A 12,719-nucleotide genomic window follows, 5' to 3' on the forward strand; every position below is an offset into this window, starting at 1 on the left:
GCAACAGCATCATACACAACAAAGTGAAGTGTTTCTATTCCAACAAATACAGTCTTGGGGATTCTCGACCATATAACACTATTTACACTTTCAATTGGGTTTTGAGTTTTTCCGTGAATACACTTTTTCAACAGTTCAGGTGCTGCTAAGTCTCTGAAAATAGGTTAGCCACAACACATAATTTATCTCACATCACTAAAATGTACCTGATGAACACGGACGTTAATAACAACACCATTTGACAGCAGTTTAACAACGCCACAGTGGGTCACGCCCATGTAGGACACATTTCAAAAAAAATTTAAAAATAGTTGTAGTCTTCGGAATTGAATAAATTATATATCTATTAAAAGGTAATAGTCTGCAGATTCAGAAAACGCAAAAAAGTAAAAATTTAACTTTCCATGATTTTGAGCCTTTCCGGAGCCCATTAAGTAGTTCAAAGTTCCAGGGGACTGATGACCTCAGAAGTTAAGTCCCATAGTGCTCAGAGCCATTTGAACCATTTTTTTGGAACCGTCAGTAATGAAGCTGCGAGGAGGTTGTCCCGGGTCATACCTTGTTAGCTCATTCGGTAAGACCCTTGTCTGCGAAATATCAAAGTCCCGAGTTCGATCTCCGTTCGAGCCCCCAGTTTTAATCTGCCAGGAAGATGAAACGTTCACCTCTTCTGTCCTCGGAGCTTCCGTATCGCCGAGCGAAGACGCAGCCTCATCACCAATTATGATTATCTTAACGAACATCTCACTCTCATTTGCGCGATCCAAAAGCTCCTCACAGTTTTCGAGGCGAAAGTCTTTCTGGTCTTGACTTACGAGCCGTGGGACGAACTTGAAGGCAACGCGATGCACTCCTGCGTCAGGACTTCATGACACGCTCCAGCTGAAATGTTACATACTTCTTCAATCTCTCGGAAAGTCTTCGATTAGCACGCACAATTTCTTTGAGACTCTTCGCACGAGCGTCGTAGGTAGACGTCGAAGTGCTTACTGATCGAGGGTCATCTTCAACTTCCGTCAGACCATTTTTAATCCGTACGAACCATTCGTAACACCGAGCACGGCTTATAAGCGCAGGCTTCATGCATCATTTGGTGTGTCTCTGTAAAGGTTTCCTTGAGTTTCACTCAAAATTTAATGGAGACGCGTTGTTCCTCCAACTCGACCATGTCGACACAACGTTCTACTCAATACAGCACCGAGCAATAACTAACAGACATGCAACGATGAAATTTCCGGCAGCTACACATTAAACATAAACTTGTGCAGGGATGCCAACCGTATTTCGCTGCCGGCCGGTGCGGCCGTGCGGTTCTAGGCGCTTCAGTCTGGATCCGCGTGACCGCTACGGTCGCAGGTTCGAATCCTGCCTCGGGCATTGATGTGTGTGACGTCCTTAGGTTAGTTAGGTTTCAGTAGTTCTAAGTTCTAGGGGACTGATGACCATAGATGTTAAGTCCCATAGTGCTCAGAGCCATTCGAACCATTCGTATTTCGCTCCAACACACCATTGGTGCGAAATTACGAATGTTCCGGAATTTTTTGAACAGACTTCTATACAGAGAAATCACAATAATGAAATCTCGAACGATGGTTTACAATTATTTTACAATATACATGTAGACAGTATATGGGTAGGTGGGAGTAAAGTCCCACAATGCTCAGTTTTTATAATGTTGCGCTCAGTGAGGGGGATATTAATCCGCGATTCCAAACTGAAGCCATAGGCTGGATTGCTATCTGTAACCCATCCATATTCCAACTCTGTCTGGTTATTAATTACAGAGAAATTTACAATTCAGCTAAAACAAAAACTGTGGGACATTGCCTCATTTCAGATAAACATGGATCAAAATGGATGACTGCATAATAATAACACTTGAAATAACCTTTCGTAATGTTGTTGTGTCGTAGCCTAGTTACCCAACAGCATATTGAGCTGAAAACTCTCGTAAATTTCAACGTAATGCTTAAAATCACTTGTACAAAAATAATACTTTCTTCTCCATGAAAGGTGGTTTAGTAGGGTGGCCTTAAGGAGTCCAGTTACTGAGGCTAAGTTACCTAGGTACCTAGCAAACAGTGTACTTGGTTAGGTCCTCTGAGTCTTCCCTGAAAGTCCAGGCTCATGGTCTTCTTATTCTTCGGATACTTCTTCGCCAAATAATAAGTCCATATCAGTATTTGAGCTATTGTCAGGATATGAGAAGTCTGAATCTAACTCTGAAGAATAATCAACTGGCCGTGTGATCTGTTTTCTTCCTTTTTTTGGCATCGTTGTAATGAAATCTAGCTTACGCTGTTTTGTATCTCAAGCACACACTTTTCTGTCTTTGGCACCTCTTTCCTTCACTGTAGCAAGATTTTCTTTTCCCATGCATGCTTCTTCCATTCGTTCTTTATTGTGTGTCAACATTAGAAGCACAGATTTCAATGCTTTGCTATAAAGTTACCCCGAAATCTTTATCAGAAAGCGGAATTACATATTTATATGACACAATTTCAGGCAGTGTGTGTTGAACGTCTCTCGTTGAAGAATTGTCGTCACATTGTTGGAACTGAGGGGACTTACCCAAAATACATGCGGAAATTTTCCCCATTTCGCAGTTTTCTGACAAGCGCGCCATTGTTGCTTTTGGGGACGAACTGGAACCATTATTTCCACTAAACAATTAAGCTTAAATATGCTAGTGTCGACAAATAATTCGTTGATTCTTCTTTTCAAATCCTGTGTTACACAATGTTCAAGTAAAACATCAGGAAAGTTACATGTAAGTAGTGAAAAACAGATTTACCTTACTCTCTCACCTCTGGAGCGACCTGCTGAGACGAACTTTCGTGGAACAATAAGTTACGATAAGGCAAACCAGCCACCTGATGGTTAACTCCTGAATCCATGACAGTCAGTTCAAAACCCAGTGCAGGTTTTTACCCCTTGCGAGGCTCTATCCCCATCTACCTTACACCTAAGAGAACTTGACCTATTAACTAAAGACAAAATATAAAATAACAAACCCAAAAGAGATTGAGAAGCATACAGAGTAAATTATTTATGCAACCGCAGTAATAACACCAAATTTGATATAGACACCTTATAGTCTCGTATGAATCAAAGAAGGATTTTGTATATTCATGGTATAGTGAAACCGGAGCACTAGTTGAAAGAGGGAAATTAAGTTATGATTGGTTTGGTTGGTAGGAGTTTCGCTACGCTTTGAAGAAATTGCAGGAAAACAATTCGTTCATATCCCTTTCTTTTTTCTGACAGTCGCAGAAAGGATTACCATTGCTACCTATGCGAAGTGTGTAGGAAAGGGTTAAGTCATGTTTGGTACACATTCGTACCAAATTCCACGCCTGAAATTTTCTAAACCAGGGGTTTGATTCAAATTACAGGTTAGATCGCAGTGTATCGCTGCCATCGCTGCCATGATCAACACTCTCTTAGCGATGCCCGGTGGGCGAAAACATTGACACATGCAGCTCCGTAGATTTATTGGCCAATCCTCTCCACTTCTACACTATTAAATTGGTGTAACTGAGGGTTACCAGCCTCGCTTTAGCCTGAGAGACAGGGTTAAAATTATCACTCCAACTATACGAGTAGTAAATGCTCTGTAGCAATCTATCTTCAGCAAGATTCCGAGAACCGACCACTGGACTGAAAAATGGCGATCACTAACAGTCCAGATTCCATCTGGCAGTTAGGAAATTTCACCGATGATGTTCGCAAAGATAAAATAGGATGATGGTTTAAAGCCAAGAGGGAAACAGTCACAAGAAAAGAAAACACCAGATTTCCACGGAAACGATTGGAATATATTCCCATATCGTAAAGGGCGCATCGTTTATCAAACGCCCTCTCCAATTAGCTACCGAATAGCGATCCCAGAAAGTGCACGCTCACGAAACGGAAACGCTCCCCTAAGTGGCCGAAAAGACTCAATCCCCACTGGTGGAATAACTCTTCTGATCATTAAAATCACACGAAACACTGAAAACACCACCTCCGCTTCACAGGACCGACGGCTCACCACCTTTACACACCCGAGAGCTGTTGACCGGCTCCTCGATGTCGCCAGCTCCCAAACCGCTCCACATACAGGCCTTTCTGCCAGTTAGTTTCACGAATACAGGTATTTCACTAGACCATTTACTGCCCAACTAACAGCACTAATCTGTTAAGTGCTATTTCGTGCCAGAACTTTCACGAGTCGGGTACTGAAAATAAGTAGGCTTCGTGGGGAAAGTCTCAAGGCCACAAGCCACCGTCGTAGACCTTGACCATCGTAGGCCTTGACCACAAACCATTTTGAAAGACTTGTTCGTCATTTCCCGGATACTGGAAACGAGATCATGAGCCCATAATAACGTTTAACAAGATCCCCACAGGCGTGGCCAGGAAATGATATACACTATCTGATCGAAAGCATCCGGGCAGCTATTGGTGGATATTAATAAGTGGCGTGTCGGCTGTTCGCCTTCATGATGGCCAGAACTTTTCTGGGGACAGTGTCAATGAGCTTCCTGAATGCCTGTAGAGAACTGACTGCCCGTTCCCCCTCAAGAACTAGATCCAGAGAAGGTAGTGGTGTTGGAAGGTGGGGACTGGAGCGAATCCGACTTTCTAATTTATCCCAAAGGTGTTCCACTGGGTTGAGGTCGGGACTCTAGGCACGCCAGTCCATTTCGGTACACAAACCACTGCTTCACATACGCTGCTTTATGACACGGTGCATTTTCGTGCTAATGGATTCATCGTCTGCGAACTCTTTTTCTACTGAACAACCGATCCCTTCTTCTAGTCAAGTTAGGCCACAAATTTCTCTTCTCCCCAGTTATATTCAATACCTCCTCACTAGTTATTTCATTCACCCATCTAATCTTCAGCATTCTTCTGTAGCACCACATTTTGAAAGCTTTTATTCTCTTCTTGTCTAAACTATTTATCGTCCACGTTTCACTTCCATACATGGCTACACTCCATACAAATACTCTCAGAAACGACTTCCTGACACTTAAATCTATACTCGATGTTAACAAGCTTCTCTTCTTCAGAAACGCTTTCCTTGCCATTGCCAGTCTACATTTTATATCGCCTCTACTTCGACCATCATGAGTTATTTTGCTCCCCAAATAGCAAAACTCATTTAGTACTTTAAGCTTCTCATTTCCTAATATAATTCGTCCAGCATCACCCGATTTAATTTGACTACATTCCATTATCCTCGTTTTGCTTTTGTTGATGTTCATTTTGTAACCTCCTTTCAAGACACTGTCCATTCTTTTTAACTGCTCTTCCAGGTCCTTTGCTGTCTCTGACAGAATTACAATGTCATTGGCGAACGTCAGTTTTCATTTCTTCTCCATGGATTTTAATTCCTACTCCGAATTCTTCTTTTGTTTCCTTTACTGCTTGCTCGATATACAGATTGAATAACATCGAGGATAGGCTACACCCTGTCTCACCCCCTTCCCAATCACTGCTCCCCTTTCATGCCTCTCGACCCTTATAACTGCCTTCTGGTTTCTGTACAAATGGTAAGTAGCCTTTCGCCACCTGTATTTTACTCCTGCCACCTTCAGGATTTGAAAGAGTGTGTTCCAGTCGACATTGTCAAAAGCTTTCTCTAAGTCTACAAATCCTAGAAACGTAGATTTGCCTATTCATAATCTATTTTCTTAGATAAGTCGTAGGGTCAGTATTGCCTCACGTGTTCCAACATTTCTACGGAATCCAAATTGATCTTCCCCGAGATCGGGTTCTACCAGTTTTTCTATTCGTCTGTAAAGAATTCGTGTTAGTATTTTGCAGCCGTGGCGAGTTCGGTAATTTTCAGGTCTGTCAACACCGGTTTTCTTTGGGATTGGAATTATTATATTATTCTTGAAGTGTGAGGGTATTTCGCCTGTCTCATACATCTTGCTCGCCAGACGATAGAGTTTCGTTAGGCCTGGTGCTCCCAAGGCTGTGAGTAGTTCTGATGGCATGTTGTCATCAATTTAGTACTGGAAGGAAATAAGTGTGCGTGTGTCTGTGGAGGGAGGGGTGGGGTGGAAGGTTCAAATGGTTCAAATGGCTCTGAGCACTATGGGACTCAACTGCTGAGGTCCTAAGTCCCCTAGAACTTAGAACTACTTAAACCTAACTAACCTAAGGACATCACACACATCCATGCCCGAGGCAGGATTCGAACCTGCGACCGTAGCGGTTGTGCGGTTCCAGACTGTAGCGCCTTTAACCGCTCGGCCACTCCGGCCGGCTGGGGTGGAAGGGGGACTGGGAAATGAGTACAGTAATCAGATGCAGAAGGATGTGGGTTGGAGCAGTTGTTCTGAGATGGAGAGACTCGCACAGGATGCAGTAGCACGGAGAGCTGCATCAATTCAGTCTTCGGACTCAAGACGACAACAACAATTATGTATAGTTTAACAAGAGCAGGGGATGGATGTCGGAGGGAGGGGGGGAAGGTTGCTGAGGCCACACAACCCTGTCTTAGTCTCTTCTCAGTTACTGCCTCTGCTCCACGTCCTTCTGCTGTTGTAACGGCAGCCAGCAAACCTGGACTGTGCGTTTGTCCAGCGCGAGCGTCTGACCCAGCGGCTGCCGCACGGAGATACATCACGCCGTTAACGAGCCCCGCCGGCCGGCTTCCCGCCTTCTCCCAGCGGGGCTCCCCCTGCGTCGCTGCCAGGCGCCGAGCGCAGGCGCGGCGGTCAGCCACCCATCGCGTATCCTCGTGTTCAGCCGCGCCGCCGGCGCTCACAAGCGCGGGCGCGGGCGTGGGCGCCGGCCGCAGGAAGTTCGCACAGTGCGTAACGGCGCCGCGCACAACAGAAGACGGCAGCAGTTTCCTCCGACCGAGGCGGCCGCGTCTTGCGAAAGCGGCAGCCAATGACCGCCGCTTTCCGGTTTATCCGGCGGCAAATTGACCCGGTGCAATAAACACCCCGCCCGGCAATTAACCGGCACCAGGAGCGCCGTTCTACATTTTGAGGAGGCTGCTGCCCGCGAGCATTAAGGGAGATGACCTCTTACTGATACTATCCCGGTTTTCCCTCAATTCTGGACGAGAACCTGTTCCGTAGAGCGTTCCGCAACCTTCTCTTACGAATTTCTACGGCTTGACCAATGACGTAGTGGAATACGCCTCTTTGTGTTTATGTTTTTAATTTTTATTTTATTTTATTTAGAAAAAATTATCCAGGTGCGAGTGGGACTTGCGCGTTTTGGGTTCCGTACAAACCTAATTATGTGTCAGACACTAGATCCACTCCGGGAACGAGGATATTGATTTTTCTCTGCAATTTACACTCATACTGGCAAAATATCGGTCCCTGACATTCCAAAATACGACGGCCGCTGTGGCCGAGCGGTTCTAGGTTGTTCAGTCTGGAACCGCGCGAACGCTACTGTCGCATGTTCGAATCCAGCCGCGGGCATAGATGTGTGTGATGTCCTTAGGTTAGTTAGGTTTAAGTACAGTACTGGCCATTAACATTGCTACACCAAGAAGAAATGAAGATGATAAACGGGTATTCATTGGACAAATATATTATACTAGAACTGACATGTGATTACAGTTTCACGCAATTTGCGTTCATAGATCCTGAGAAACCAGTACCCAGAACAACCACCTCTGGCCGTAATAACGGCCTTGATACGCCTGGGCATTGAGTCAAACACAGCTTGGATGGCGTGTACAGGTACAGCTGCCCATGCAGCTGATAGTCCATGCTGCTGCAAACGTCGTCGAATTGTTCGTGGAGATGGCTGCTCTCTTGCAAACGTCCCCATCTGTTGACTCAGGGATCGAGACGTGGCTGCACGATCCGTTACAGCCATGCGGATAAGATGCCTGTCATGTCGACTGCTAGTGATACGAGGCCGTTGGGATCCAACACGGCGTTCCGTATTGCCCTCCCGAACCCAGCGATTCCACATTCTGCTAACAGTTATTGGATCTCGATCAACGCGAGCAGCAATGTCGCGATACGATAAATCGCAATCGCGATAGGCTACAATCCGACCTTTATCAAAGTCGGAAACGTGATGGTAAGTATTTCTTCTCCTTACACGGGGCATCACAACAACGTTTCACCAGGCAACGCCGGTCAACTGCTGTTTGTGTATGAGAAATCGGTTGTAAACTATCCTCATGTCAGCACGTTGTAGGTGTCGCCACCTGCGACAACCATGTGTGAATGCTCTGAAAAGCTAATTATTTGAATATCACAGCATCTTCTTCCTGTCGGTTAAATTCCGCGTCTGTAGCACGTTATCTTCATGGTGTAGCAATTTTAATTGCCAGTAGTGTAGTTCTAAGTTCTAGGGGACTGATGACCACAGATGTTAAGTCCTATAGTGCTTAGAGCCAAACAGTTTGAACAAGAACAGAATGGAAGCTTTTGAAATGTGGTGATACAGAAGAATGCTGAAGATTAAAGGGATAGATCACGTAACTAATAAGGAGATACTGAATACAATTAGAGAGAAGAGGAATTTGTGGCACAACTTGATTAGAAGAAGGGATTGATTGGTAGGACACGTTCTGAGGCATCAAGGGATCACCAGTTTAGTACTGGAGGAAGTATGGAGGGTAAAAATCGTAGTGAGAGACCAAGAGATGAATACACTAAGCAGATTCAGAAGGATGTAGGTTGCAGTAGTTACTTGGAGATGAAGAGGCTTGCACAGGCTAGAGCAGCATGTGAGAGTTGCATCAAACCAGTCTCTGGACTGAGGACCACAACAGCAACAGGCTTTCCTGTTGGCTGCTTTGTTCTTGTAAGCGACAGTGTACCTCTTGCTTGTTGTTGTGCGTCTCTTGTTCACGTGTGCTTCTGTGCGTGGTCTGTGTATTTATGTTCTGAGTGTCTGTGTGTTTATTGGTTGTGTATAAGGCATCCCTTTAATTTTCATTTTTATTTTCTGATTCGCTTTGTCTCTAATGTTTGTGTCGTACTCATTCTCTGCAGCTACTCGTTTGATTACCCATTATTTGTTTCTGTTGTTGTCTTCACTAAGTGGAGGCTGTGAAGTCGGTCTGCTTATTAAAAGGAAGTTTTGGTAATTTGTCGTAAGGTCTTATGGGACCAAACTGCTAAGGTCATCGGTCCCTAAGCTGACACACTACTTAACCTAACTTAAACTGACTTACGCTAAGGACGACACACACACACACACACACACACACACACACACACCCATGCCCGAGAAAAGACTCGAACCTCCGACGGGGGAACAGCACGGACCGTGACAAGACGCCTTGGACTGCGCGTCTACCCCGCGCGGCTCATTAAAAGGCGTTTAGTCGACATATAAAGTTTGCAAATGAGTAGTAGTGTCAACATAAAGGAGCACATACGCACGTGTAACACCAGTCCGAGTTGCAAGCCATTGGAGTATGTATATCTACACTCCTGGAAATTGAAATAAGAACACCGTGAATTCGTTGTCCCAGGAAGGGGAAACTTTATTGACACATTCCTGGGGTCAGATACATCACATGATCACACTGACAGAACCACAGGCACATAGACACAGGCAACAGAGCATGCACAATGTCGGCACTAGTACAGTGTATATCCACCTTTCGCAGCAATGCAGGCTGCTATTCTCCCATGGAGACGATCGTAGAGATGCTGGATGTAGTCCTGTGGAACGGCTTGCCATGCCATTTCCACCTGGCGCCTCAGTTGGACCAGCGTTCGTGCTGGACGTGCAGACCGCGTGAGACGACGCTTCATCCAGTCCCAAACATGCTCAATGGGGGACAGATCCGGAGATCTTGCTGGCCAGGGTAGTTGACTTACACCTTCTAGAGCACGTTGGGTGGCACGGGATACATGCGGACGTGCATTGTCCTGTTGGAACAGCAAGTTCCCTTGCCGGTCTAGGAATGGTAGAACGATGGGTTCGATGACGGTTTGGATGTACCGTGCACTATTCAGTGTCCCCTCGACGATCACCAGTGGTGTACGGCCAGTGTAGGAGATCGCTCCCCACACCATGATGCCGGGTGTTGGCCCTGTGTGCCTCGGTCGTATGCAGTCCTGATTGTGGCGCTCACCTGCACGGCGCCAAACACGCATACGACCATCATTGGCACCAAGGCAGAAGCGACTCTCATCGCTGAAGACGACACGTCTCCATTCGTCCCTCCATTCACTCCTGTCGCGACACCACTGGAGGCGGGCTGCACGATGTTGGGGCGTGAGCGGAAGACGGCCTAACGGTGTGCGGGACCGTAGCCCAGCTTCATGGAGACGGTTGCGAATGGTCCTCGCCGATACCCCAGGAGCAACAGTGTCCCTAATTTGCTGGGAAGTGGCGGTGCGGTCCCCTACGGCACTGCGTAGGATCCTACGGTCTTGGCGTGCATCCGTGCGTCGCTGCGGTCCGGTCCCAGGTCGACGGGCACGTGCACCTTCCGCCGACCACTGACGACAACATCGATGTACTGTGGAGACCTCACGCCCCACGTGTTGAGCAATTCGGCGGTACGTCCACCCGGCCTCCCGCATGCCCACTATACGCCCTCGCTCAAAGTCCGTCAACTGCACATACGGTTCACGTCCACGCTGTCGCGGCATGCTACCAGTGTTAAAGACTGCGATGGAGCTCCGTATGCCACGGCAAACTGGCTGACACTGACGGCGGCGGTGCACAAATGCTGCGCAGCTAGCGCCATTCGACGGTCAACACCGCGGTTCCTGGTGTGTCCGCTGTGCCGTGCGTGTGATCATTGCTTGTACAGCCCCCTCGCAGTGTCCGGAGCAAGTATGGTGGGTCTGACACACCGGTGTCAATGTGTTCTTTTTTCCATTTCCAGGAGTGTATTTTTTTTCAGACACTAAATGTCAACTTTAGATTTAACTTCGATCTTTGAATCTGAACACTGCAAAGTGACCAAATCTTTCCGATTCCACGCCGTGCTTGAGAATGAAAACTACAGCTGACGACAACTGTGCGTCGCTGAGTCAGATAATATCCAAGACGTATCCAGCGGAGGAAAAATTTTGAAACGACACACATTTGCGTCATCAGCGCCGCCAAGGAGTCAGCATTTAAAAAGCTCCACTGCCGTAAATGTTCTCTGCTTCTTTACCGCCTTTCCGGTGAGACTTTCTAGAAACGGCAGGGGAGAAGAAATAACAGCATCAAGATAGTAAGAATTGTGTTGGAATAAAACGGCGTTTCGCTGCAAAGCATGCAATGAAGCAAACACTCACGCCCTTAAATGGAGCACAGAAAGAGTTTCGGACGAGTTTCTCGTTTAGTACTTCCATCAAGCGCGGCGCGCGTCGGCTCCGATATATTTTCCTCGCCAGTGGTCGCGGCCGTAAACTCAAGCAAAGCTTTCCAGGGAAATCTTAATCCCGGGACAGGTTGGCAGCGAGAGCAGGCAGCGTCTGTTGCTGGGCGTTTTGCTTCCTGTTTGTTCTGGGTGCAGGAATCCCCGGTCTCATTGTGTGTGTGTGTGTGTGTGTGTGTGTGTGTGTGTTTCCTGCCTAGAGATGCTGTCGGCCAGCTCTGCTCAGCGTTCACCATTAGGCCGACATCCGCCGCACCGTTAACGAGATAAATCGAGGCTGCCGGAACTGTGGGTCGCATAGAGCAGATCTGCGTTGTAGGCCTCCCACAGCCACGGGAAAACGGTAGTGTGACCCCTTGGGAGACGGATTGCCTAGATGACGCTACAGCAATCTGCAATTACCTCGCAAAGTCGAGGATGTAGCGCGCGTAAGCTAAATTTTATCCGGTCTATTCCGCTCACCGACTACCGCACATTAACGAGAAACTGCAACATATTCGTCGATAGCGATAATATATGTCGTGTACCCTGGCATTCACACGTGTGCAGTTGAAAGTGGTATGACACTATACACACAAATATGTGTGTGTGTGTGCGTGTGTGTGTGTGTGTGTGTGTGTGTGTGTGACTACCTTCGACAGCTTTTCTGCCATCGTGTATAGTGGCAACAACGAAATGCAGAGTAGGCGATGTTAGAGTAAGAGGGTGTTTTTCGTGATTAGGGTGCGGTCTCCTCATATGGTTAAGAAAACGATAAATGCTGAAGGCTATGAACACATTTTATCGTATTGTGTAATGCTAGACTACGTTTTATCTGTAAAAGTGTTGGCCCTCCGCGGTGGTCTAGCGGTTCTGGCGCTGCAGTCCGGAACCGCGGAACTGCTACGGTCGCAGGTTCGAATCCTGCCTCGGGCTTGGGTGTGTGTGATGTCCTTAGGTCAGTTAGGTTTAAGTAGTTCTAAGTTCTAGGGGACTTATGACCTAAGATGTTGAGTCCCATAGTGCTCAGAGCCATTTGAACAATTTTTTTTGTAAAAGTGTTGTTTTTCCGTAAAGGCGACCGCATGTAGGACAGGCTAGTTCGAGTCCTCCCTCGGGCATGGGTGTGTGTGTTTGTCCTTCGGATAATTTAGGTTAAGTAGTATGTAAGCTTAGGGACTGATGACCTTAGCAGTTATGTCCCATAAGATTTCACACACATTTGAACATCTTTTTTAAACATGTAGGACACTAGCGCAATCTGTTCTTGAGTACTGCTAGTGTGTTTGGGATCCATGTCAAGTCTGATTAAAGGAAGATATCGAAGCAGTTCACAGGCGGGCTGTTAGATTTGTTACCGGTAGGTTCGAACAGCACGCAGTATTACGGAGATGTTTAGGGAAGTCAAATGCGGATACAATAT

General features: G+C 46.6%; 1 protein-coding gene across 1 annotated transcript in view; it reads left to right on the forward strand.

The window, feature by feature from the left end:
• Window positions 1–12,719, forward strand: part of LOC126092636 (transcription factor AP-2-beta) — a 411,315-nt gene that overhangs the window by 282,572 nt on the left and 116,024 nt on the right. The window lies entirely within an intron of this gene.

Source organism: Schistocerca cancellata, chromosome 7 (assembly GCF_023864275.1).
Source record: "Schistocerca cancellata isolate TAMUIC-IGC-003103 chromosome 7, iqSchCanc2.1, whole genome shotgun sequence".
Taxonomy (NCBI): Eukaryota; Metazoa; Arthropoda; class Insecta; order Orthoptera; family Acrididae; genus Schistocerca; species Schistocerca cancellata.